The sequence below is a fragment of the Columba livia genome, chromosome 1 (genome assembly GCF_036013475.1).
Source record: "Columba livia isolate bColLiv1 breed racing homer chromosome 1, bColLiv1.pat.W.v2, whole genome shotgun sequence".
Lineage (NCBI taxonomy): Eukaryota > Metazoa > Chordata > Aves > Columbiformes > Columbidae > Columba > Columba livia.
Genome location: NC_088602.1, coordinates 125,521,671 through 125,548,636, shown reverse-complemented (window position 1 = coordinate 125,548,636; position 26,966 = coordinate 125,521,671). Strand labels below are relative to the sequence as shown.

Genomic DNA, 26,966 nt, shown 5'->3' with positions numbered 1-26,966 from the left:
ACTCTGAGCCTGAAGAAACAGAGGCCAAATCCTCCTTCCCTCGCAGAAGGAGTGGCTCCTCCAAGCCATCATTTGGTGACATCAGTGGTAAAATCTGAGCACAAACAATGGAGGGAAGAAAAGGCCTGGACCACACCAGGCATGGTATATTAACATGTCGGACATACACTGTAACCAGTTAACAGAAATAGTTGAAATGAAAGGCATCCCTTGCATTAAACCAAGTACGTGAAGTCAGTAGCCTTCTCACTTTGTGCAGAGACTAAATACAGTGCTGCTGATCATTATATTACATTAAGATTACAGGGCCAAGTAACACTTTCAATGTAAAACTTTCCCACTACCATATCTGAAAAACCAAGACACCCAAGGAAAGCCAGCAGGTTCTTGCCACAGGAAGATACGATAACCGCACCACAGCAAAATGCCATTGAGCTTGCTGCCTAAAGAAATTTCCAGGTTTGTCTTTTCACACCAGCCACTTGCCTTGGTAAAAAAAAAAAAAAAAAATAAAAAAGCTAAAAGCTGTTCACATTACTGGTTTGGATTTTTTTCCTCACCACCATCTCCTTTAGAGCTAAGGAAGACTCTTGGTTTTATTATCAATACACCATCTCATATTTATGAAACACAACATGGCCAAAAGCACAGCTTGTGCCCATGAAGTTCAACATTTTGGTTTGCTGTTGTCCTCAGCTTTAAAGCCAAGGAGTAAATGGCTGATATGATCAGGATTCAGGTTACAATACCAGACATTAGGCAGCCAGAAAAATTACATTTAGAAAAGGAAAATATTTCAGGTCATTAACTTCCACTTTTTCATGCCAAAGGATGTTAGTACTATGGAAACATGAGGTTGAGTTAAGGTGCTTTAGGATGCTGGTTAGACCTTCGTGCTCCTGCTAGCATCCCTTTCAGGGAGGCACTATCACAAAGTTCAAATAATGCAAGTTTCCGTCTGGTTTATTTGGGAAGAAATAGATTCGAAAGAAGGAAAAATCATAACACCAGAAAGGGCCAAATGTTTTCTAGCACATCATGGAATAAAGACTCTAACAAAAAGTCCAGGGTACCTCCAACAGCTGTCTGATTTGTGGAAACAGGACCCGGTCTGTGCAGAAAACAATAATAAATGGTCTACCTTTCCACTCTGAAGGTGAAAAAGATGAACTTTGAACATATCATTAAATAAGGCAATCTTTCTGCCTTCTGAATCTTTCCAGAGCCTCATCTGAAATGGAAAGGAGTGCCTTGCTCATCTCTGAAAGGGGACTCCTCGCTTCATCAAAACAGTCAGTCATTCTCAGAAAAAGCAACTAGTTTCACTTCTCAGTTTTGCAAGAAACTTGGTGCAAAGGGCTTTCCTGAAGTGTAGGGCAATTGCAGAACCTGGATATCCAACAAGCTTGGGTGACAGATGCAAGCCATGCAGCTCTTCCAGCTTGCGTAGAGGTTTTAGATTGGACACATGTGCTCTTACTGTACCTGTCTTCACCAGGGATAGTAGCAGTTTAATCTAGTTAATGCAAAAGATGTTTCCCGCTGTAACTTTTCTATTATCTAATCTGACCTGGTGTTAAATGTCCCAAGAGACAACACATGATCCAGCAGATTGTTTCTAGGGCACTTACCCTTCCCTTCTCCCACCAATTCTCTCCGCACATCCCACAACAGTAACTCACTCCAGACTGATTTACTATTAGGTGGGTTTTTCATGTTTAGCTTCTACAACCCAATGCACATCACAGAGGACTGCTTAAAAGAATTCAGTCTACACATCTCACTGGGAATCCCAAAGAGACTACATGCTGCAAGGCTGAAGAAAGAGACACCAAGTCAGACACAAGATGCTGTTGATCACAATCAGATGTGTTTCTCTGCTCAGTGAGCACCTCACAGACATGGCAGACATTCCCCTAGTGCTTTAAATTAGCACTTTTTAGTTAAGACTTTACAAAAAGCAGTGGAAGTACGGTTACAAAAAGCAGTGGAAGTACGGTTATGCTAAATAGCTCGCAGCTAGCTCACTGCCAATGGCTCCAGTAATCAAATACACTGATAACATGAAGAACGGCTTCCAGTAATCAAATACACTCATAACATGAAGAATAGTTTCCAGCTGGGAGATTTATGAGGTATCCCTCACTCCCTTTTATCCTTGTTTCAGACTTCCAAAGACCAGCTTATGCTGGCTATCGCTATTGGCGGGAAATGACTTTCTATTAGCTGACTAATAAACTAATAGAAATATCTGTGCACAAAATATTCCAAGTCAGTCAGCAAGCACAGACTTACCAGTGTTTTTTTTTTCTTGTCTCTGTATTAGTGCAGGGAGGGACTACTCTGATTTCACCGCTCACATTAACCTAAGTGCAGAGATGCACAAGCCCAACAAGAGACTTAACAGGACTGTTTTTTCTCAGGCTGAGCTCAATTTCAATTCTCTCGGTCAGCTGCAAGCAGAGAAGAAAAGTAGGAAACTCTTCCATCACAACAACACAGGCTGGGGGCAGAGGTGCTGGAGCCAGAGTTGCAGCTACAAGGGTGCAGTTTTTATAGACGGAAATTGGCCTGTGAGCAATTCCTTTTGTTGCAGGCAATGTGGACCAAAGCTGCAACAACTACAGGAGCCGTCCTTGACGTATAGTCAGAGAAAGCTGTGACTGTAAACTCATCACAGCTAATCCTACTGGGATGAAACCAGTTTTCCTTTCTCTGTGATCACTGACAGCACCAGATCTAACCCGTGACAGAAATGCCAGTACCAGGAAGGCCACCAAACCCCAAATAATGAAATCCATCCACATTTTTGGGTAAAGCCTATAGCAACATTTTGCAAAACCCAGGTGGCTGCCATCCAAGGCTTTCAACACATTCCTCATATACTGTTTTCCAGCAGATAAACATCGTGACTGAATCGTAAGGAGGGTAGACATATACAAAGCCACGGAAAAGTTGCAAGATTTCCCTTAGCTCATCCAGCAGGACAACCGGGAGCAAACTGTGTCAAGTCTCGCAAAGTCTCAAGATGATTTCATTGCAGTCCCTGTATAGATATCCACTTGCAAGAAGGCCTCTGAGGGTGGAAAAATAACTAGTGAAGCTTGGTGTCAAGCAGAGAAATAGTTAAATCATCTTACAGATGCAGCGGCGGCCTCAGGTTATCAGGCAGGAAGAAGGTTACACCGGCCCCAACGGCTGAGGCTCTGTTCCTGGTAGTAGCTACACACATCATTGTAGTAGCTACACGCATCGGGGAGGGAGAGGTTTCAGAGCAGGCTTTTAGTCCCCTGCTGCTGACCCACTTAATGGAGAGCCATGTGTGTCCTGTCCTGCCTCTGCTGGAAGATGCACTGACAAAAAAAGCATCCAACAGCACCCATGTACTGAATAAAGAGAAAATAAAAGTTGATTAAGGGTTCATTTTAATATTAATTCCCTGCAGCATTGCTCCACAAAGCTTAGCGCCTTTCTCTGAAAATGATCCCAAACAAGAAGGGGCGGACAGAACAGGTGACTAAAACTGACTGACTGAGTATTCCATCCCATACACATCATACACCCTATAAAAGAGGGAGATCGCAAGGGTCTCGCTCTCTTTGACCATGGCCAGCATCTGAAGAGCACCCTGCCTGTCATCCCTGCATCCCTGAATTCAGTTCTGGTTTTCTGTGAAGTCCCACCCGGGACTTTCAGGTGCCTACCCTGCAGCCACTGGAGTCACACCAACTCCACATCAGGCAAAGCTGCTCTACCCCAGGACATTCAAGAGTGATTTTGTATATTTTGTACTATTTTCTCTATTTATTAGTAGCATTAGTAAAGCCTTTAAAACCTTTCCAACTTGAAGTCTCTCTTCCTTATCCTTCTTATCACTTTTTCCTATAAGGAGAGGGTGTGGGGAGATTAACAGAGAGCATCTGCCATGGTTTATTGTCAACCTGCAATTAAACCTTGACACACAACAAACCTCGCCTGGTTCTCGACAGAACTCTTCAGCACACTTTGCTCCTATGAGGACAGGCTGAGAGAGATGGGGTTGTTCAGCCTGGAGAAGAGTAGGCTCTGGGGAGACCTTATTGTGGCCTTTCAGTGCTTAAAAGGAGCCTGTAAGAAAGACGGGGACAGACATTTTAGCAGTGCCTGTTGCAACAGAACAAGCGGTGATGGTTTCAAACTAAAGGAGGGCAGATTCAGGCTAGACATGAGGAAGAAATTTTTTACAACGAGGGCAGTAAAGCAGTGGCACAGGTTGCCCAGAGAGGTGGCAGATGCCCCATCCCTGGAGACATTCCAGGCCAGGCTGGACGTGACTCTGAGCAACCTGATCTAGTTGAAGATGTCCCTGCTCCTGGAAGGGGGGTTGGACCAGATGATCTTTGAAGGTCCCTTCCAACCCAAACTATGATTCTATGATTCCATGGACCTTCACGTATTCCCCTCGAGAAAACATGGGATCACTTCTTCCACCCCTGAACTGCTCTTCCCCTAATTTGGGAGGGTTCACATTTTCATAGTGTGCAGCAACTGTAGATCTAAAATTCTGTGGCAAAGTAAAGCGCTGATAAAGAGAAAGAGTATTAGTTGTGGATCTGCAAGTGGGGTGCAGGGGCGTGGCTTGACTTCCCCATTAACACGTCGCTGCTGAGGCCCGTGCTGCTCTATCAAGTGATACAGCTGTGGCTACAACACCTCCATCACGACATTTTATTACAAGCCACCTAAGGGACTACAACCAGTTTTAGAAAGCCTTATCTCAGATTGCATTACATGATAAGAAAAAAAAAGGTTATATTTTGAGACACACGTTCACATACATAGGTAGGAAATGGCAAATATGAAAAGTCTCTTTATAGATTTTGACTGAATTAAAGACTGTTAAAAAGCAATGCACTCCTGTGGTAGGGTGCATTGGGGTGGGGGAAATAGGAAGAAAGAATTTCCTTATCATTAATACCTTTATTTTGCCACTCATAAGACTAACAGAAGTTACATTTTTAGCTGTCAAAATATTTAAGTGCTCTCAAAAATCTCAGACACTATGAATTAATACCTTCTTAATTGCTTCTCTGTGGAGAGATAGACTTGTGGAAAAAGCAAAACAAGGACAGAAAAAGGATCTGAAGCTCTTGCCACGAAGAAAATTTCCTGTATATTTACAGTAAGAATTCAAACCTTCCTATGTCAGTATTTGTGACTGAAAGTAAACCATTATGCTCTACCCATACGTACAGTGCATGCAGCTAATATTAAAATTTATCAAGTTAATTCCAGTATTCAATGTATAATGTAAAACATATGTCTACATCACCACTAACAAATTAGAAGTGTTAACAGAGGTATCCATTAGCCATCAAATGCAAATATTAAGTAGAGTCTCCAGTCATGCCTAATATCTATTCTGGTAGTTAATTTCTGTTGTATTAATTATATTTTTGTAACTGTTCAGTGGTCATAACTACTGTGCTGAAAGGGAATATGAGAGCTTCCAAGCAAAGCTATGTAAAATTAGTAAGAATTCAAGAATATAATGGTGCAGGGTTAGTAAAAAAAATAATCACCATTTCTGTTGTTGATGTATAATATGCGTACTAAAATTGCCTTTTTTGTAAAGCAGAAAATCCTCAGTATTGCAGGCTTTCTGAAAGACCTTTTTCTTTTCTCAGTTTTTAATTTTTCAATGCTATATGTGGTTCACAGTCCAGGTGACCACACTGTATTTATCTTACATCGCAGATATATTAATAACATTAAATCCTTTTCCAAAAGAGGATCAACTTCAGAGTTCATTTGCTACCAGTAATTACAGACAATATTGCACGAAGCTTTAGTGACCCATAGCAAAGCTCTGGGTCAGCTTGTCTGAAAAGAACAGACCAGATTCTACTCTCCGTCTGTTCAGAACATCTCCGTCAATTCTCGCAAGCATTTCATGACGAAATAACCATCTAATGTTCTGCATGCTTAATAAAGGACAGGATGATGACAGGAATGCACTAAAGACCCTGAGATTTTGTATGTTTATTGAATGTACTGGTTTCAGAGGGGCAGAAGAAAAAAGTATTTGAACATTAACACATTTGGATTTTTACAGATCTTTTGTGTAAAGAAAAAAATAAAAGGTAATATTCTACTGTGACACTATATCCACCAGTGAGTACTGGAGTTTGACATCAGCCCACCAAAACAAACACTGCAGGATCTATTATTTTTACACTGTCAAGCACATATGATGATAGAGATGGGATTTCAGAGGTTGATCTATATTTGCATTAAACCAAAATGGGGTTCAATTATAGACATTTTAAGTCAGCACCATCAGGGCGGGGGGGAGCTGCGGGGGGAATAAAAAAAAGGCTATAGAAATCACTGGTCATACTCATTTGTATTGAATGGTTTGTATCCCCAGATACAAATCTCTGCTTCCTCTCTTCCCTCTGTTTTTACGCCTACATGGAAAATAAATAAATAATAAATAAATGAATAATCCCAGCGTCCCCTAACACCCCTCAAACCTCCTCCCTGCCTCATACCCCCATGGGTCACCCAGCTCCAGCCTTGCCCAGCAGTGGTGTTTGCTGGGGAGGTCCACCAGGCAGCCACCAGCAGCCCAGCCCCACTGTTCCCTGCCGAGCTCCCACTGGTGCCACCCGGGCACCGCCTTGAGCTTCTCCCTCCGTCCAGCCATCCCCACTCGTGAAACATGGAGAAACTGCATCGCCTATTGACACCCCAACCTCTCTCTTAAATTGGCCAACTGATAAAGACCGTGAGTGCAGATGCTTGATCTCATTAAGAAATGAGCCTGGTAAGAACGTGCGTGTTGCTACAAGCTGGAACAATGATCTTATTTGTGAAGTTCACTCTATGCACACATCGTATTTTCTAAGGCACATAGAAACGGAGGGGACCTTTTCTGAAAAGCTCTGTCTTGATCATGTAAATCAGGTTAAGTAACCTAGGAAGGTGAGCTATCATCAGCGACTTAAACTAATTTCACCTACAGCACTGAATTTCCCGCACTGCTTTTTCTTTGGGATTTTTCAGGAAAAGATTTTCCGGAAACACCGCACACAGAAATCCCACCTTGCTGTTTATGACTAGGTTTCATTTGATTGGGGTTTCCTGGAGAAATGTCTGTGCCATTTCTACAGCATTTAGATTCCTTGTATTTATTACTTATGTATTAATGTAGACTAGTAGCTCTCAGTCGCTTAACAAATATAATTTACAGAGCAGTTTTGTTCATACCTTAGAGTTTTAAACCACATATCTGAAACAGCCACTTAAGATGGGATATTATGTTCACTCTGATTTTTCTCACTCCGACTAATTTTCTAAGTGTAGAATTATGCATTGCACAATCGGTACACTGATCTAATTGCTTATCAGTCTCATAAACCACGGGGTTTTTAAGGCCTTTAATGCTGCTTCTAAAATGGACTTAAATTTTAAAGTTATATTTACTTTAAACATCCCCCACAAAAAGCCTTATCGGGAAGCCTTTGAGATGTGCAGACGGATAAAAAAGACTGCCCAGAAACTGTGTTTATTTACTTTCTGTGTGCAGCTGACACAGAGTTAGAATGCAAAGGAAATTTCTATGAGCTCCATTTTTTGTAACACTTAAGTAAGTACTTAAGTAAGCTTTATTCAAAGCACAAAGTTGGAAAGTGATATTACAGAACTGTTGGATGGAGTGGAAGATTGCCAAATGATCAAATGCCCACAGGGAATAAGTTTCCTCCTAAACGTGAAAAGGATCCTTAGCATTACATTTACTTTTACTCTGTACTCTCTATGAAAATCCTTCATCTATTTCTATCTGTTAAAATTTATTCTTGCCACAGAACTGTATATTGTAGTATATTGCACTGCTTAATATATGTGATGAAAAGCTGGGCTGCCCAGATAAATGCATGGTCTTGTATAAAACAAAACATTGTTCCCCCTTAATACAAAAGAATTTTTTTGAGATTAGTTTAGATTAATCCATAATTCCTTCACATCTGGATTTAGTGTGTATTCCTTATATGATAGATGGGAAGAGGGAAGGGACTAGGAACAAATACTACTTTAAAGTGCTTTGCAGTAGCCTCATTTGTGCCTCCAGGGAGTTTCTCGTGTATGCAACCATGGAATTAATCCCATTAAGCAAAGTGTTATCCCACCAAATTATCCATTAGATGTGCATTAATTATTTCAATCCACCCCTTGAAAACTGTTTGGAGAAGTTACCCTGGTTTTACATACCAAAAAAAAAAAAAAAAAAAAAAAAGCAAAGCTATTCAAACTAATAGTAATCAAGAGGATTACATTCAGGTTTGTTGCATCCAAATGGAGGAAGAAACACAAGTGAATGTAAATAAATGGCCCGGTTCTCTTCCCCCTAAAGACCAGATCTTGTAATGGGGTGAATTAATTCTCCACACCATTGATTTCAACAGATGTCAACATAGGCTATTTAATTCCATGAGAATAGGTTTAATCCCAAAGCAGACATGCACATACCTTAAAGGACACACAAGAAACATGTACTGATAAGCAATAACTAAAAGATAGACACGAATGTTTTTTTCTAACACAATATTCATTATACTAGAAATCTTTGCTTACTGTAACAAATTTAAGTTTGGGGAGTCATTATGCTATTTTTTTTTTATTCTGGAAAATAACTTTTCTTTACTCTTTTCTTTAGTTTTGCTGTATTCTACCCTGCTTTCAGAGTAACTTTACAACTTGTTCTTTTGCAATTCACTTTCAAATGCCTACACATCAAAGCCGGGAAAAAGAATAAGTTGTCTCTGAAGCCCTCGTTATTTTTATAGAAGTGCACACCAAAGTGTATAATTCTATTTTATCAATAAAAATTTGCAATGATTTACTCAAAGTTCATTACAAGAGCTACATGAGAATGATTCACTACAAGGCAAAAATAAGCAGGGAGAACCAGATCGCACAGGACTGAATACACGCGTACAACTCTCCAAACAATTTCATTAAGGAAGAGGACAGCACATGCATAAGATACAAAGGTCTAAGATAGAAGTCCTTGTGCATGAAGCAAAAGAAATGCAGCTTTGTCACCTGCTCTGATATTGTTTAAAATACAAAACCGATTCACATGAAATAATGGGGGAAAATTCATTATGTGTTTGTCCTGTCAGTCAATTTTCGGCTTGAATATGACATAAAAAGTCATTGCCTAGCAGATTCCATGCAGTCACCGAAATTTCTAGAATATGATGGCAGACACTGTCACATAGTGGTTTTTTAATTTAAATTAAATAGATACATACAACTCTAAATACAGCTATAGAACAAAACTGATTTTAAACTAAACAATTACTTTGCATTTGACATACTAGAGAAAATACTGAAGAAAATTTCAACAGAGAAATAAAAAGCAAAACTGCATAGACTTAAGATAATTTTTGTTCAGCAAACTAGTGCTGTAAGCCCCCTAAAGCCAAATTTTCCTACTATAAGCCTCATTCTCCTCCAGTGCCCCACTGTTATACATCTCAGTCTCTTGAGTTTATGATCAGAACAATTGAAGTCCCTAAAAAAGTCCTATCACCAGGTACGGGGAAAGTATCTGTTCAGGTATTTTATTACTGTGCTGACAATCAGCGATCCACCCTACGGTTTTAAGACATCATTTACAAGCTTGGAAGTGATATTTCTTCTCTTTCCCCTATCACATTTCTAGCACTATTATAATACTGGTAGCATATAAAGCAAAAAAATACTTAACAAATCCTAGGCAAAATTAGTGTGTGCTCTTTCGGAGCAGTAAATGGATAACAGTTTTATGGTGAGATTTGTAACTTGGGTACAGCTAAATAAAGTATCACACTGTATCTCCTGTTTCACTTAAAATTCTCAGCCGACTATGGCATGGAAATATGCTCTAGATGGGTTATTCAGAGATTAGTACTTTCTGCAGCTTTTAAGAGATTAGATTAAATTCTGCAGAACAACCTGCCATCAGGCACGATTAGAATTCATGCACAACCGATTTGTGATTCAAGGCAGAACTGAATAATTAAGACTAAAATAAAATATTTCAAAGTTGGTTGCACTTTCAGTTTTTTTTATGAAGTGTCAGTAAATCGTATTTTAGAAACAAAATGAACTATGCTATTTGAACTCATCCTAGGGTATTAGTGCAATTCTAGTGAAGGGATTGCATTTGTCCATTTGCATACAAACTTTCTTCTAATCAGGGTCATATTCCTCTTCTGCAAACTCTGGGCAGACATACGATCAAGTTCTACTAGCATATGAGCGGCTAAATTTTACCATCCATGCAGTACACTATCAGTGTTGACATTGATAATAAAAGCTGTCATCAAAGTTATTAACACATGTGGGTCAACTTGTGAACTCTGACTTCCAGAAACCCTGATTGACTACAAATTACCACAGAAATGTTTTGTGCTTATTCTAGTGTGGCTGATGACACCAGCATTTTCATGGGAAAAAAAAAAAAAATATATATATATATATATCCATACATAGCCATTTTGTTCAGTAATTACCCACTTTGCAGCTGATGAAGCAAAATTAATATACTTATTTTCAGTCAACAATTGTATTTTATTTTTATTATTAAGCAAAAGAGTAAAAGTGAAAAAAGTTGGTTCCGCGTGCTGCTTGCGATATTATAGAGAATTTGACAACGCTCTCACAGTTGTTTGAATCCAAGTTCCTCAAATTACAAATGCACCACTCTAAGTCAAAACAGCAGAACCCTAGCAGTTTCAGCAAAATCATGTCTGACTTTATTTTTAAATATACTTTATAAGCTTATTAGGTTACACAGGAATGGAAATCTATAGAACAAGCACTGAGGCGTTTATTATGTGTTGAAATTCGAACAATTCTACCCAAACAACTGATGCACAAACCTCCTGAGTACTCGTCAAAAGGCCAAGTGCTTTATGCAGACAATATCAATGGTGGAAAATGACAGAGAATCATTAAACTGACTCAATGAAATTATTTTCTGTAGTTACCTACAGACCATTCAGGCTTTCTCCTGTTCTTTTAAACTGTACTGTAAAAAGACAAAAGACTTCTAAGCATGAAAAAGTATTTGCAGTTTAACGATACTCTCAATACTGATCAGGATAGTTCAGAGAGGAACAGAAAATGCAGAGCCGTGACATCAACCAAGGACACCCTTTGATGTTTGCTGGCCCGCCGGACATTGCACTTTAGATACTCTCCAATCTGTTTTTAATAATAGCTTTATAGCCATAGTTAAGTAGCAAACGACTAGTTTATTATCCTTTGCAGACAGACAAATAACATTTCTTACACCTATCAAACTTGCTCACCTCTGTGTTATGGCTTTCCATCCTGCCCACTAATTGTCCTTTTAGTGGATTTTGTTAACGAGATGCTTTTCTCTATAGGTACTATAGACACTCAATAACTTCTCTTTGCCCATCTTTTATATTCTAGATATGCTGTACTTTGATCAGAAAGGATCAGGTCTGTATTTCAGTGTGAACCACACAAATCAGAGCTCAACGCCATGCTTTCAGAAAACGAAATGTGTTTTCTTGCTCCAACAGCTTGCTGCTGCATCCTGGGGCAGCCTCAGAAAATCCCCCACTGTTTAGCACAGAGAGCAGCTCTCCTTAGCACAAGGGTCATAGAATCACAGAATCATTTCTGGTCAGGCCTACCAGGCCACTTTGGGAACCTCTCAGGAACTGTATGTCCAGCAGATTGCCTGTGATTTTTCTGGTTTATTTTCACTGGCCAATAGGTCAGGGAGAGAGGAAGCCTGCTCCCCCTCCAGTGCTGCACAACCCGCTGCACCCCAGCAGCACAACACAAGCTGGCTGCTTCTTTTAGAAATTTCCATCCTCTTTGTCTCTTGGGACATGTTAATATTGGTAAGGGCAAGTAGTTTGGGTTTTGTCTGTTTGTTTTGTGTGTGTGTGTGTGTGTGCGTGTGTGTGTGTGTGTGTGTGTGTGTGTGTGTGTGTGTGTTTCTTTTCCTATTCCACTTCTTCAACCTTTCTTCCTTATTCAGGACAACCGATTTCCAGCAGCCTTTACACTATTTCCAAGACCCACCTGTAAAGCCGAGTATGAATCAGCTTGAACATCCTTTTTACACAGATTTGTTCCTGTGCTCTGAGAGAATCATGGGGGGCCCCATTTGCTTCTCTGGCAGCAACCACAACATCCATGACCTGAGTCCCCTTCTCTTATGAGCTGCAGCGACAAAATAGAGCTCCTGGTCCCTCATTCACGTACACCCCAGCCCCTTTGAAGCCCCAAAGCGAGACATTACGCTTCCCTTAGACAGATATGAATCTACCCCCTACACACCCGCCCCAGCAAACACACATCTGAGACTTTTGATAGCAAAGACAGGCAATACCAGGTGCGTCTGAGAAAGCACTTGCTCAAAGTAGCTGAAAGCTGCTGTAACCAAGCTAGAAATCGTTACCTCACAGTAAAGTAAGTGTACGAGAGGGCTTTGTAATTTCAGGTCTCTTCAGCCTCTCTTTTTACGGGAGGGAACACAAAAAGAAGTGCTTGACAAAAACAGGGCAACACCAACATCGTGTTTTCCTTAAATCTGGATCACAGGCATCCTTTTCCCAAACTTCAGACTTAAAGGAGACTGGAGCGAGGAAGCGATCCCCTGAAAAACTCCATGAATGATCAGACAGGTGAGCCCACTGACACATGAAGCAGCAGTAACATCTGGAATCAATGTCCCACCTCTGTCAAGTGTCAGACCTTGGAAAAAGACTGCACAGGTTTTCAGACAAACACACAAACACAGGCATAGCCCAACCCCACTACTACAGCATACGCGGGGACTGGTTTTCCTTTGAAGTACCTGGCTCTGAAGAAAGCCCTTTCGACACCCTGAAGGCAATACGTATATGACGCAATCTTATACACCAACGCACACCTTTTTTTTTTTAAAAGCAAGATGGTGGTAGTGAGGGGTTTTTTGTTTTCAAAACATGGCTGTCTTTGCAGGAGTTGTTGCATTCATCAGTGAAATGGGACATGACTGGAGAGTTCAGCAGAGAGAACCGAATGCCTCAGCATACAGCATCCTGGACCTCTGCTGCCCAAGCTGAAGAATTCAGCTCTCAGCACATCCCAGGAGCCTGGAGAAGAAAACCACACTAAACGATCTTGTGTTGCACAGCTAGACTCAAGGTGCAACACGGCAGCGTAAGTGCAAATGTTGCCTGACAGGTTACGACAGAAAGGGAAAGCTACAAGGCTGGTTTTTGTTTTGGTTTGGTTTTTTTTAAAGGCAAAACACAGATCTGTTTTCAGAAGGCAGCTTCGACTCTGGAATTGAAAAATGAAATTGCCAGAGGGAAAACCAAATTCACATCCATATAGAGCAACCACTGATACACAAATTCTCCCTCTCTTTTATAAGAGGCACCAAGAACAGCAGCATGAATTTTCTGAATATTTCTTGCCAACTCCCACTCCTTCCTAACAAGGAACTGGAAGGTTTCAATCTGAATAACTGACTTTATAGATTTAGGGAAAAATAAGTTAAGTTACTACGTCAAAGGGCAAAAAAAGCCCTGTTTGTGCTCTCTGGAATATACTGTATTGGCTCCCATGAGCAAGCAACAAAACACGGCTTCTGTCATTCAGAAGTCAAAATAAACATCCAGCAGTTTAACTTCAAGTCTTACAAGGTTAGGCTATATCTTTCTCATAAGAAATACAAATTCTAGGTAACCACAAAATACAGCACTGCTTGCAGAGCTGAGTATTTTAGAACTTCTGGTATTAGCATCACAAAATGGTTTTATTTGAAGGTCTTCCACTTATTCAAGAAGATTATGCCACCTCATTCCAAACACATGGTGGAGCTGAAATAATCAAAATAAAAATCTATACTGAACTTTTGATAAATATCTTCAATTCCACAACATTGGTTTTGCCTTTTTCTTATTATTTTGCATTTATGTTGCCTCATAGCATTCTGCTCCTGAAGGGACTATTGATAAGCCAGTGACAGATATACTGAAATGAATACAGAGTTATAATAAGATTCTACTCTGATGCCATCTTCCAGAGCTGTAGGACTTGGCTAAACCAGCTATACTGTTCAGTTTAAATGAGCTCCTCAAACTTTTTCGTTCACCCATGGCCATTTTCTCTTCACTTAGGTGCAACATGCTCACTGTCTTTCCCTTTCATATAAACATACATGCAATGTTATATACCAAGGGTGTACGTGCATATATACACACACACGAGGGTTGTGTGATGTATCCATATGTGTGCATATATATAGATACATCTACATACACTCACCCCAGCCATTTCTCATTACCTCCGTGGGTTACAGACCAGAGCAGGCACGACGCTCAGCCAGACAAGACACTTGTGTGACACCAGTGACTTTCAGTCAGACAGAGGCATGTGTGAAAGGAAAAATAAAGGTTCAGCAAGAAGGAAGCCACCTGCCCTGCTTTGCCTAGTTGCAGGTGAGCCTCGCTGCCTTCCCCATCACCAAAGGAGGGTGTCGGGGACCACAGCACAGAGAAAGCCACGCCACCTTTGAAAGGGGTCTCGGCACAGGGCTCCCACCTCCCCAGGGGTTTCCTTCTGCAGGGTCTCTTCCCCTCTGGTCTGTGCTGGAAGAGCGTGCCCATCATGAGCGTGAAAACACCTTCAGCATCCTTTCACACCAGTGTCTGGTAGGAGATGAGTGGAGGGAGTTTGGGAAAGGGTGATAAACAGCTGGATAACAGCAGAAGAGAGAGTCAGAAAGTAGCTACGGAAAAGAAGAATAAGCAGTTTTAAACGGATTCATGAAAAAACAGATAATAACATCTTTTCCGCTTGAGTGGAGAGGGTACTGCAGATTCATTTATAATTTGCTTGCTGTATTTAAAGGAAGAGACGCAAGCAATGCAGACAAAACAGTGGAAAATTAAACTGTTTCATCTGTTCAGCATTTTCTGTCATGTTTTGGCTGCTGGTAATCACCCCTTTCAGTGGGCAAGCCCTGCCTCCAGCTGGGGAAGAGTCCCTGAACATGCCTGCACAGCCCAGGCACAGCTAATGCCCAAGGCACACAGTAAGGAAACGACTCATGAAGAGGGCCGGGGCTATTCTCCCCAGCCAAAAATGTGTAATTTTCTGGAAGAGAGTGTGATGGTTTTTTGCATACTGCCTGGGCTTGGCGGGTGCTCCTGGAGTGCCAGCTAGAGCATGTCAGGGACAACGCTTACAGTTAAAACAACATGCATGGGTTAGTACTCACACCTGTCTAATCTGCTGTTGTGTATCTCAGCAATATGATATCTGGGACATATATTAAGAAAGGCAATCACATATGCTATAAACTACATTCCCAATCCCACCACAAGATCATGACAGAGAGCACCATCTTCTGTCTTCTCTCTAATCATAGTCTTTGCCACTCACACTTTCAAGGTTTTCTGTCACTGAGAAGTTAAAAAACAGTGTCTGCATTTTTCTGGAGAAAAAACCCTAAAGATACAGGCAATTGCAGGAACCCCACTAACCAAGGTTTGAAGAAGACTTACCACCTTTTTGAGAAAGGTGAGAAATTAATGAAAGGTCAGAAACATACTCTTCAGAGTTTAAAATAAAACCCAAACAGGTTAATAAATGAATTCAGCATATGGTATCTTAGGCTACTAGAGAGTGTGCGTGGTACATTAGAGAGAGCTGTGCTTAATATCTTAACTGTGTGGAGAAAAAAGCTATAAAATCAGCAGCTTGCTTCCTTCTCTGAGAATTTATAGTATTCCTGACTTCCAGGTATAAAGCCCAGTCACCACAGTCACAGAAGCCAAGAAGTTAATCAATAGGCCAAAACTAGTCTTTGTGTTCCCATATGTTGCATCTCTCCTTGAAAATAGTGCAGTATGTGAACCTAAAACTGCCTTGACAGATAGCAAAGCCTTAGACATCAAAAGTTAGTTACAGGGCCCCATAAAACAAGAAGATAAAGTACATAAAGTACAACCTGTTAACATTTGTAATAAAAAGTACTAACTTGTTAACAGGAGAGCAGACAAAAAGGACTTCAAAATAATAAACTTTTTAAAATAAAGTATTTACTTTACATTTTCTGTTGATCTTAAAGTCTTCGATTGCGAGGACAAATGTTGCACTTGATATTTATGCGATGTTACCACAAGAACATTTTTCTCTGCAGAAATAAGAACGTGTTAAATTTCATACTTGACATGTTCATTTATGCTAAAAGAGAAGGAACTGCCCAGGGCTCAGATTATAACCTCCTCAAGGCAGCAAACCGAAACTCTAACTTACACTAGTAAGTTAATTGCCTGCTTGAACACCCTTTTCAACCATCAGATGAACCCGATAACTCATCCAAAAATGCTGAAAAGCTGAATTATTTTGTCTTAGTGCACTTTGAAGAAAATTGTATGGGTGATCTAAGTCACTCTAGTGATGGAAATTCATACCTTCTGGTGCCCCAGACTGTTAGCTGAGTTTGCATGCTAAAAAGTTCAAGCTACATTTATAGACGTGCTATAAACAAAAACGATGTTTTCACTGCTAACACTGCAGTTGTTTTGTATTTTAAAGAAACAAGCTTTTACGGCACTAAAAAAGTGGCAAAAATATAGTTTTAATACTTCATGCCGCTAACTTGTATCCATAGAGTTGAGTTATTTAAAAGAAAAAAAAAGATAAAGTAAAGAAAAAGCTTTCTCTCCTTATAGAGCACAACAACTCTGAATAGATTACAACTAACATGCATTTTCTTTCTGAAAAATTAAAACCAAAATATTTTTGTTGTTATCATTTTTGTTTGGTTTCCTAACATCTCAGAAATACAAATAAGACTATATACATTTTCACGTAATATTTCATTTGTAATTATCATCAAGTCTTTTTTAAAATATCACACTACTTCTTTTTAAAATCAAATCATCTTCTGGCTGTTATGAGGAAACTCTTTTGAAAAACAAAACAAAACATATAAAAGATTTCCAGGTAACTCCAGAAAAAAAGTTTTAAGCCTCAGTATCAGATCTCTTGTTCTGGTATCATTCAGTAACACCTCTTTGCTATACTGGTATTAAAAGATCAATATTTATCAGTTTAATTCATTGCAATTATACACAAGGCTTAAAACAGCCTGAATTTTAAATTTAGTCTCTGAAGTTTCAGATGGAGGAAAATTAAATGGCTGTACAGCACAGAAATAAATTTTACTTAAAAACTTCCCTGATTTAGCCAACAAGCGTCTGTTGTGGGGGATATACCACCTTCGCCTCTATTGCACAGAACCATATGAGTGGCAGAGGATATCAAACTGTAGACATGACCCAGCTGGTTCACCAACAAGTCAAAACCGAGTTTTCGGTGGCTTGGGTCTGCCTGGCAAGCACCAGCTCAGCTGTGTGCTGCCGTTTACGATAAAAGACACCAGCGGACCCCTCGGGAGTCAGGCAGCCTCGCACGCGGAAACACACAAGTTCACAGAAGTCACCGTCTCTCTGACGCTACGTGGGTTTTTCTTCTGCTTGTTTTCCGTCCCCGCGGTGCAGCTACGTATGTTCTGCTGCCCAAGCTGCAGCGCCGAGTCGCAACCTGGCGATGCTGTGACACGCAGAGGTGTTTACAGAACAGCTCTGGGCACCAGTACTTTCTTCCACCCAAGTCTGATGGCCAGCCTGTTTGCCGGGACACCCCTGCCCACTGCAGAAAAGCTTTCCAGCTCATCAGCACATCTGCAAGTTTCAGATCAAAAACCAGAGGATGCACTCAGGTCAAAGAGAGACAGTGCAGGTGACCATTAATAGGCACTCAGCACTTCCTAAAGCTACGTACGCAGCAAAGACTCATAACATCTGCTACAGGAGGGCAGAAAGCATTTACAGAGGCAGGCAGGGATCAGCTACTGACAAGGTACAAGCAAGTTTCAACGGGACATGGTGGAAACAGTAGAGCTGCTGAATTGCTAACGTTGCATGCTTGGAAAACAAAAACGAGTCAGGATTATATAAGTAATTAGATTGCATTCAGAAATAAACAAAAACAAAATCACAGGATACTTGACAAAATTAGGACATATTGACAGTTCTGTAACAGAACCAGGTAAAAATATTTTCCAGGACTGACTGTAGTTATGCGGATAGCGAGACTGGGATTAATATCAGTCTTAGGCACTGACATAAAGACAACTTACCATCTTTCACCTATCACCTTCCTTCCAAGAACCATGTTTTCCTGCAAACTTATTGTGCCTTCAGCAGTGAAAAGAAATAAACAAAAAAACCCCAAACAAACAAAAAACCAACCAACCAAACAAAAAAAACGCACCACACATGCCAATTTTGACTAAGACTCTTGTCCTGCTCTCTCTGAATTGAGCAGCACACTTAAGGAACGGGATTCTATGTTGTATTAGTGATATTTGAGTGCTTCATATTTGACACCATTAATGAGACAGAAAGTGTTAAAAGGGAAGAAAACAAACCCTGGTGTGGACAGTTCAGATGGACAACAGAGATGTTTATTCAAATCTACGTACTTACCTGCAAGGGAGGGACTGCTACCACAGCTTCATGCTGTGTGAAATTCAACCACCACAATCTGTATGAAATTACTCCAGAGCTCTCTGTGGGATTCTGTGCTCATCCTCATCTATGTAAGCAAAACTTTAGGAAGGTCATGTCCACTTTTGCCTTAGAGGTCACAATCAAAGCAGTGTTTGAATTGCATTTTGTCTCTGAATCACAGCTTGGCTTCCCAGGATCATTTCTAACATGAAGAGGATGATATAAAGGTAAGTTACTGGGCCATCATATCTACAATTCTCCCCTTAATCTTATGCTTTGCTGCTTATCCTCTGATGCTTTCTCTTTTGTTCCCACATTGGCCATCTCTGCAAGTAGTTTAACCTTTTACAGAATATTTGCCTCATTCTCTCCTCCCCTTCTTTTCATCTTCCCCTTCCCCCCCACCACATACATCTTACAGAAAGGCTCTCCAACTTTAAATCACCCAATAATAAGTTACAATCAAACTCAAAACAGGGCATCAGTAGCCACATAATCCCATGTAACTGCAGGAGGCCTGATTCTGAGTAACCACCAAGTCTCACTGCCCTTATTCTTCTCAATGGAAGGTCTAAGTCCAATCTCCTCACAGCATCAGGCCAAAAGATTCACCTGCTGCTACCTTATAAATAATTTAACAGGTACCTGATGACACCCATTGTATCTCAGAACTATCTCACCTCCCCTCAGGTGTGGAGGCTCCTGCCTCCCTTTTTCTTGACAACCATCGTATAAATCTTTTGGAATTACTCTGTTCTCCTTCGCTTCTTCCCTAGCAGTCCTCACAAGCTCTCTCCTGGTGAAAGAAAGTGATTATAACAATTTCTCCTGGCACTTCGCTCTCCTTAGTCTCTCTGAGGGTACCCTGGACTTGTCATCTTGCAGGACACCTGCAGAGGAGGAGTGTTGCACAGCCTCGGTTTGTCCTTTTCCCAAAGGCCCCAAAGTATTTGCAGGCTGCACAGGGAGAGGACACATCCAATGTGCTGGCAGTGCCACCATGCTGAGCTACGCACAGTGCCCCGAGGGCTGATCTGAAGCAAACAGCTCCAAAATCTCTCTGCATATGTCTGCTACACCGTACTAGGATCTGAACAAACCAGGTACCCGACAGAAAAATTTTAGGAAATTCCTAAAAACTATGCCAGTCTACTTGCTGCGTTCCCACCTGCAGAGAGAAACTTCACTAGTAACAAGTCCTGTTGGGCAGAGTGCTGAGGGAAAGATGCATGTCAGATGACAAATGCTGCTTTTCCCTATGAAAAGAAGCCCTTGTTTTAATGGCCATAATCATAAAGACTTACTCCAGAGCACAGCTTTGAGATGCATGCTATATTCTCTTGGAAAGCTTTGACAATATTAGAATACACTCATTTTTAGCTTACAGCATATATAGATACTATATATATATATCAATAATATATATTAAAAATAGTCTAAAATAGATGTATAGTGATAGATATAATTATACATATTTATTACCTTAAATGCTTCTTTTATCTATACAGGGTTCGCCAAACTAGGAGAAAACAAGAAAACACTCTGTAATAGGTGATATTGTTTTAAAACTTGGGTGTCTGAAATTCACAGAATCACAGAATGTTAGGGGTTGGAAGGGACCTTGAAAGATCATCTAGTCCAATCCCCCTTAAAATTAAAATGGTTCAGGTTGTTTGAGTCATCAAAAGTTATCCAGTAGCAACAAATAGTTAGTAATTTTACCAGAATTTAGTTGGTTTAAGTGATAAAAAAATATGTGCACTATTCCTAGCATTTGAACATACTATGAAAATTCAATTAAAGGTCTAATGTATCTGTAGTATATTTTATCAGATAAAAATAAAGTCTAATGTATTCACTCAAAGTAACTCAAGTACAGCCATTTTATTTCCAGTGGCTGAGGGGAAAGAAAAAAAAATAAATCTAATTATTCTTTTCTCTCTTAGCTACTCAGGGAATAGCTGTCTCCCTGGGGTACAGCTGGGCTTTTTACCACAAATAGCATGGTACTTAATGAAAAATAAGTAATTTCTTAAAAAAAAAAAATCTTTATTTCCATTTAGCTGTGGGGTAAGCGGGAGACAAAGCAAGTCGGTATCAGACTCAAAACAAGATTTGCACTTTCAAGAGATAAGGCACTGAACTGTACTGCCCTAACACTATAGGGACAAGATGAAGAAAAATAAGTTAACAATACAGAGACAGTTAACACAGAGACATAGATGACAAAATTAAAAATAAAACGCATTTGGAGTTGTGCTATTACAATGTGGAACCGATTATACCGGCTGGGTCTACATCATCTTTTCTTATACATTTGCATTTTTAAACAAAAACTGGCACAAGAGTTGGTAATGAGTGCTGTTGAATATATTCCAATTAAAACAGCAAAGTCTCTTAACAAAAACAAAAAACAAACCACAACACTAAAAGGCAGTTTCACATGGGAAAAGGAGACAAGGAACATCGAAAAAATGTGCAAAAAGCACAGTATAGAGGAACTAAGAGATGCGAACTGCTATATAATTTCTTTTAAACAAACTCTTGATTCTACAAAATTCATTATCCTTCTGAACTGCATGCCCAGTAATTCGTGTCCTCATTTGTTTTTTTCTTTCAGCAGAGTCCCCAGCTCCTAGAATAAAGCTGTCACTTCAGCCAGCAGGTGCTTTCATTCCCGCCTTCAACCTACAGCAGTTATGACAAGAGATTAAGAAAAACAGCTACCCCAGGCAGCCCAGGCTGGTGCGTAATGAACGGTTTAACCCTGGATAAATCTAATGACAAGTGTGGGTGGCTTTGATTGAAATGACAAGGCAGTTTGTCACCCGTTGCTCTGTCACAGAGATCAGCAGCGCTAATATTTTCTGCTGAGTTGAGGGGAAAGCAGCCTGAAACTCATGCATTTCGGAGGCCGGGCACAAAAGACATTGAAAACAAAAGGGGTCAGCCTCAGTGCTGAAACATCTCTCTGGCCCTAAACAAATCAGCAGTGGAAGAGAAGATGTTTCTAAGGTGCTCTTACAAGAAAACACCGCTGTCTCTGGAGATGCACAGAAAATTTAAAACAGAAACACAAATGGATTGAGCTCTCTTGCTTTAAATTACCGAGAGACTTTCGACAGAGGTACTCAGCTATTTGGTTTGCCTTCATGTGAAACTCCCAGTAGCAACCTACTTTACTATAGAGGTTGTGTTTAGCTCACTGATGGCTCTTCAGTGCCCATAAAATGGTAACAGCGAGACTTGATTGCTACCATAAGTCATTAAATAGCCTTTAGGGCCCCAGTCCTCAGTCACTGTAGTTTTTGGATTAGACCTGTAACACCACAGACAGTGTAACTGCTTAAATATAGCAATTGCCCCCAAAAGTACCTCAGTCCTGCAAAGACTTGTGTTTCTGTTTAATCTTAGCTTAAATTAGTGCATTAGTTTCTGGACTGTATGAGATGCTACACAGTCAGAATTCAAATAAACAAGTGATGAAGGCTGGTAAGGGGCACAGATGCAGAAAGAGGCAGCGGCCACTTGAAGTTCATGTGGCAGATCAGTGACAGTCCTCGATCCAAACCCACCACAAACGGGAAAGGTATGTGACAGCATTGTGTGACACCCAGAAGTGGGAGACACTGCTATTTTCCTGTGTAAGAAGGGAATTAATGTCAAAACTTCAGACCCTATGACATTATTGAACTTATCCATTGTACGAATTTGAAAACTGTGGCCTTACCGTGTTTGCATTTGCTACACCCACACAGAGCTTTCCTGAAAGCCCCTCTGGTTCTTGCCACTAACTTAGCCCAGCAAGTCTAACGGGGAAGACATTCAAAGCATTTTCAGCCTCTGTGCCAGGAGAAAATTTATGGTGCCTCCTCCACCTCCCACTCTCCCCACTCCTTTTGAAGACCTTGGAAAACCCCTATCATCTTAAATTTACCTACTTTTTCAGTTACAGATACCAACATGGAGGTAGTCAACTGCACATCACCCTGTGGCAGCATCAGCAGCAGCCTTGCTGAGGGTTTGCTGCCCCACACTAATGCTGGGTTGATGCAGATTCACTATCCAGTCTCATGGCAATCCTCTGGGAACTCAAGACCTTATTACTGCTCTTCATATGTATTTTGCTTGAAACAAAACAAAAACACACTCCTCTATTAAGATGCTGCCAGAAATAAGAAATAAATCAAAAAGGTGGATTGATACAATTCCTTCCACTGGAGCCTTTAATTTAATGCAGCAGTTGCTGTATTGTCATTTCAAGAGAATAACAGACTCAAAGCAAAAAGATTTCCCTTCTGGCCATAACACAACAATCTGTCATTTTGCTACAGAAGAAGACATTCATGCCAGGTTTTTTGGTGGTTATTTTCATCTTGACCCCCTTTTAATGTCAGTTGTTGATGTCCAGCTCTTTAAAGGAAAAGCCAACTTTGCTGATTCCCTCCAACAGACAGTTGCTTAAGAGAAATCACACTGCCTTACTCTCGTGGTTTCCAGCATTCCAGTAACAAAGTATCATAGAAAGATATGTCTTTAGCAATGGCTCAAATCTTCTATCTGATGCCAGGTAAGGCTTCCCTTTCCTCATGCCCTTTCTATTTTAACCTAAATAGTAACTGATGAATCTCATTCGCTCCTTACTTCCACGTTTTTTTTACAGTTGTCCCTTTGTACTCTTCTGTATAGTAACATTTCAGCATCCCCAGCATCCTGTTATGAAGCACCAAATGGATTTTAACCATGTTCTAGGTCACGCTGCTACGTCTGGGCCTTTGCATGCTGGGTGTGGTACTTATGTTCTGCCAATCAGGTTTTGCTTTGGCTGATTTTTTTTTATTTGATGGTTTAAAAGATACGTAGAATATCTTACTACTCATCTACTACATGCTTCAGCACTTCATTTATCTTCCAATCCTTTTCATTCTTGCTGCAACAGATAGTGTGCAGATACTTTTCTTATCTTAACGAGGGTTTCTATTTATATTGGTGTTTTCCTCCACAAATAGCAACATGAAAAACCCTCCCTTTGCTTTGGCTGAAAACTCATAATCAAGGGTCCTGAAATACACTTTTTCATAAACAGTTTCTTGTCTGCTCTAGTCTAGTCTTCCACTCTATTACCCATCATGAATTCAGACATGGTAACATACGACAGCTAATGGCTAAAACAATTGGCAGTTTTATTGCTGGCTTTGGCAGAAATTTTCTGAAAGGCAATTAACCATTCTGTGCCTTGATTTGCCACTTTAGAATAGAAATTACAGGAACATACTATTTCGGAAGAGTAGTGCGAGGACCTATTAATGCTTACGAAGCACTTCAGATTTCTAAGAAATCATTAGCTTAACGAAAGTAGTATGATTAGTAGCAAGTGCTGATTCATTAAAAGATTTAAAAAGTTCATGCTGGGGGAGGAGAAGGTACCTAGGAGATGATAATTGCTCAACCCTGCTAGGAACACAGTTTATTCTGCAGTGTAGATGGTGCCAAGCCACATTCCCAAATCATGTTACAGCCCAACCAAAACCAAAGGCTATCACATAATTCAGGGACAAGGTGAAGACACAATTCACAGCCCTGTCTATACTGCAAGACCAAAATGTGTCAGTCACACTGCAATGACGACTATCAAAAAGCTGATTTTGCAGCATAGCTTGACTGATTTTACACAGTGGCTTCTTCCTGTTTGCTTTTCCCGTTCTTATTCCAACACTGATACGTGTTGAGGTGCTAATAATGGTCAAAAGTCCAGTGTAGCCAATCTGGACTAATTTCATACACAAGGTGCAACACTCACAGAGTTTCTGATACTTGATGTTGGGTGTGAAAGTGACATCTCACACACTGAAGAACATGGCTTTGAGGCCTCTGTCTTTCCATGACCCCATCCAATCTACCTACCACCAGTGGTCCACTTGGAAGAGAAGGAAAGCAACTATGGCAATGACCTACACATTGGGGCAAGCAATGTGAACAGGCCTCTCAGATCAAGAGAGACACATCAAAGGTGTATTTCTTTATGGCAGAGCATCACCCTACTCCTCCCTTATCAGATGGCATAACGCATGAGACACGTCTCCCTCCTTGTAGCCCAGTGTGTCTCAGTTCTTATACCTACAGCCAAGTAGATGGATGGTGCTTGTTTAATGGTTTCCTGTCTTCGTTCTCCTCTAAGAAACCGACCCATCAACACCTTTCCGGAGCTGACAGAATTGCCATGGTTGTGACCAACTGCCTAGGTATCTTCTGTCATAAAATCAAACATTTTATTGAAGTAGTATTAAAATAAGTACAGAAAAAAATTTGTGGTTTTGCTGTTGTTGTTGTTTTTTGTTTTTTATTTTTTCATTCTGAATTCAACAGACAAGTTGTTTGCATTTGATGCTATTACAACTGCAGAGGCAGTTACTGCTATGCTACAGACTTCAGACTTGTTATGATTCAGGAAAGTGGGTTTTGATGTAAATTTTAGAGCCTGCATGTCACAGAGCTGCCTTATGTTCTACTTGTAAGCTGTTGAACAAAGGTCATCAACAATAAAAATTCAGACATTAAACATATTCATGTCTATTATTGTTTGACGAAGCCAAGCAAGAGGCTGCTGAAAAGCTCTTTCTTTAAATTTAATTGCAACTACCACTGCTCTTCCCGCACCACTGACAGTTCAGAGAGCCTGTATATCAAAGGACTTTGCAAGGAAAAAAAAACCCTGTGTCTCACAGTTCCATTAAAAAAAATCTGTACTATTCCTTTCTCCACTCTCAGTTTTAAATTCTCCTGAAGCAGCAGTTTTAACCAGTTATTTTTCCTTTACTATTTTCACCACTAAAAATAAATAGCTACTGAAATACAGCATTAGATTCTAGAAACTGGGACACATGAAGCCAACCATAATAAAAAAAAAAAACAACCAACCAACCAACAAAAAACCTACTTCCACACCAAAAGGAAGAAAAATTGGAGAGAGAAATAACACAGGAAGGGACAGCTGCATCTTTAGAGGAATAAATTAACTGCTTACATAACCACTTTCAAATACTCTTCTCACCTAAAATACACACTTTATTGAATGTACTTCACTAGATTATATGAACATCATCTGAAACGGAAAACCCAGCAAGCAGGTCAAATAATTATTTTATCCTCAGTAACAATAATTTAGTTCTTCCATTCTAAATTCTTCCGCTATGAGGTTTGAGGAAAGCCGTTTTGATTCTTTGTATTTTCATTTCCCAATCTGTCCTTCAGGGATAATAAAGCAAATCTGACCATACGGAGAGACTGAGACAATTTTGTTCTCTCTCAAAGCTTTCTTACAGCAGGGAAATTACACATTTCTCTAAAACAATATCAAAGGTGTTACTCCTAGCAGGCTCTTTTTATTCAACAAATTCAATATTTTAAAGCCAGGAAGTTTGCCAGACCTTAACTTCCAATAATGCAATTCTAAAAGGTGACAGGAACACACATAAAGCCTTTTTTTTTATATTAGAAGGTTGTACTGTATCTGATCTTATTTTTCAACAATTACATTAACATTATGCTTCACAGACCAGGGTAAACTGGATGTTATCAGTCTTTCCCATTTCATTAATATTTCTGTTAGCCAAGCAAAAATTCTTGTGGTTTAGTCAAGACCTGCATATCATTCTAATACATAAATACCTTAAAGAATTTGGTTTAATTGTAGTAGTTCTTATTGAGACTACACCTCTTGTGTGAATTAGATAAGGTAACTGGTCAGTTACCATGATCCCAGATTTGTATTGAAAAATAGCAAGTGAATAAATAAGATGAATAATAAATAACAACTCAAACAGGGTCTACAAGACTTTCTCCTCAGATAGGGTGATTAAGGCATCTGGAAACTAGCTGACAGAATAAATATTGAAATTGCAATTTCATACTGGGATGCTGAATCAGGACAGAAGAATCTTTAACACAATGGATCAGATGAGAGAAGTTTGTGTTGCTCATTCAAGAAGTGATGAGGTTATGAGCAGCATGTCAGGTTGGAAGGATACCTGGGAATAACTGACTTGCACTGGACAGATGCAAGACATTACACCTGTATGTGTAGAACACCCAGTGACGTACACATAGTGTGGTCAGAAAAAGACAAATACAATGAAACTTTAAAAGGTATTTATGAATTCACACTTCCGGATTTCCTGATTTCTGTTTGGATTTGTCTTTACTATTACAGAAACAATAATAAATCTCAGATATGCCACTGGTGGGCAAGAAAACAACTAGAAAGATATTCCCACACCTCTGGCTCATAAAAGACAAAATCCAGGTAGTGGATTTTGTGACTAACTCAGCAAGGCAAAGGAAGACAAACAGAGGAGGTCCCAACAGCAATGGCAT

The 26,966-nt window shown here is 40.0% G+C and overlaps 1 protein-coding gene across 6 annotated transcripts in view; it reads right to left on the bottom strand.

Annotated features, from left to right (window-relative positions):
• The window catches only part of CD247 (CD247 molecule), a 70,263-nt gene that overhangs the window by 25,639 nt on the left and 17,658 nt on the right, over positions 1-26,966 (bottom strand). The window contains exon 1 of one of the 6 annotated variants that reach the window (XM_065077166.1): positions 18,570-18,977. The exons of the other annotated variants lie outside the window; for them this stretch is intronic. The gene's annotated coding sequence lies outside the window, so the exon portion shown is untranslated. Of the gene's footprint in view, positions 1-18,569; positions 18,978-26,966 lie in introns of those variants that run through there. 6 annotated transcript variants of the gene reach the window in all.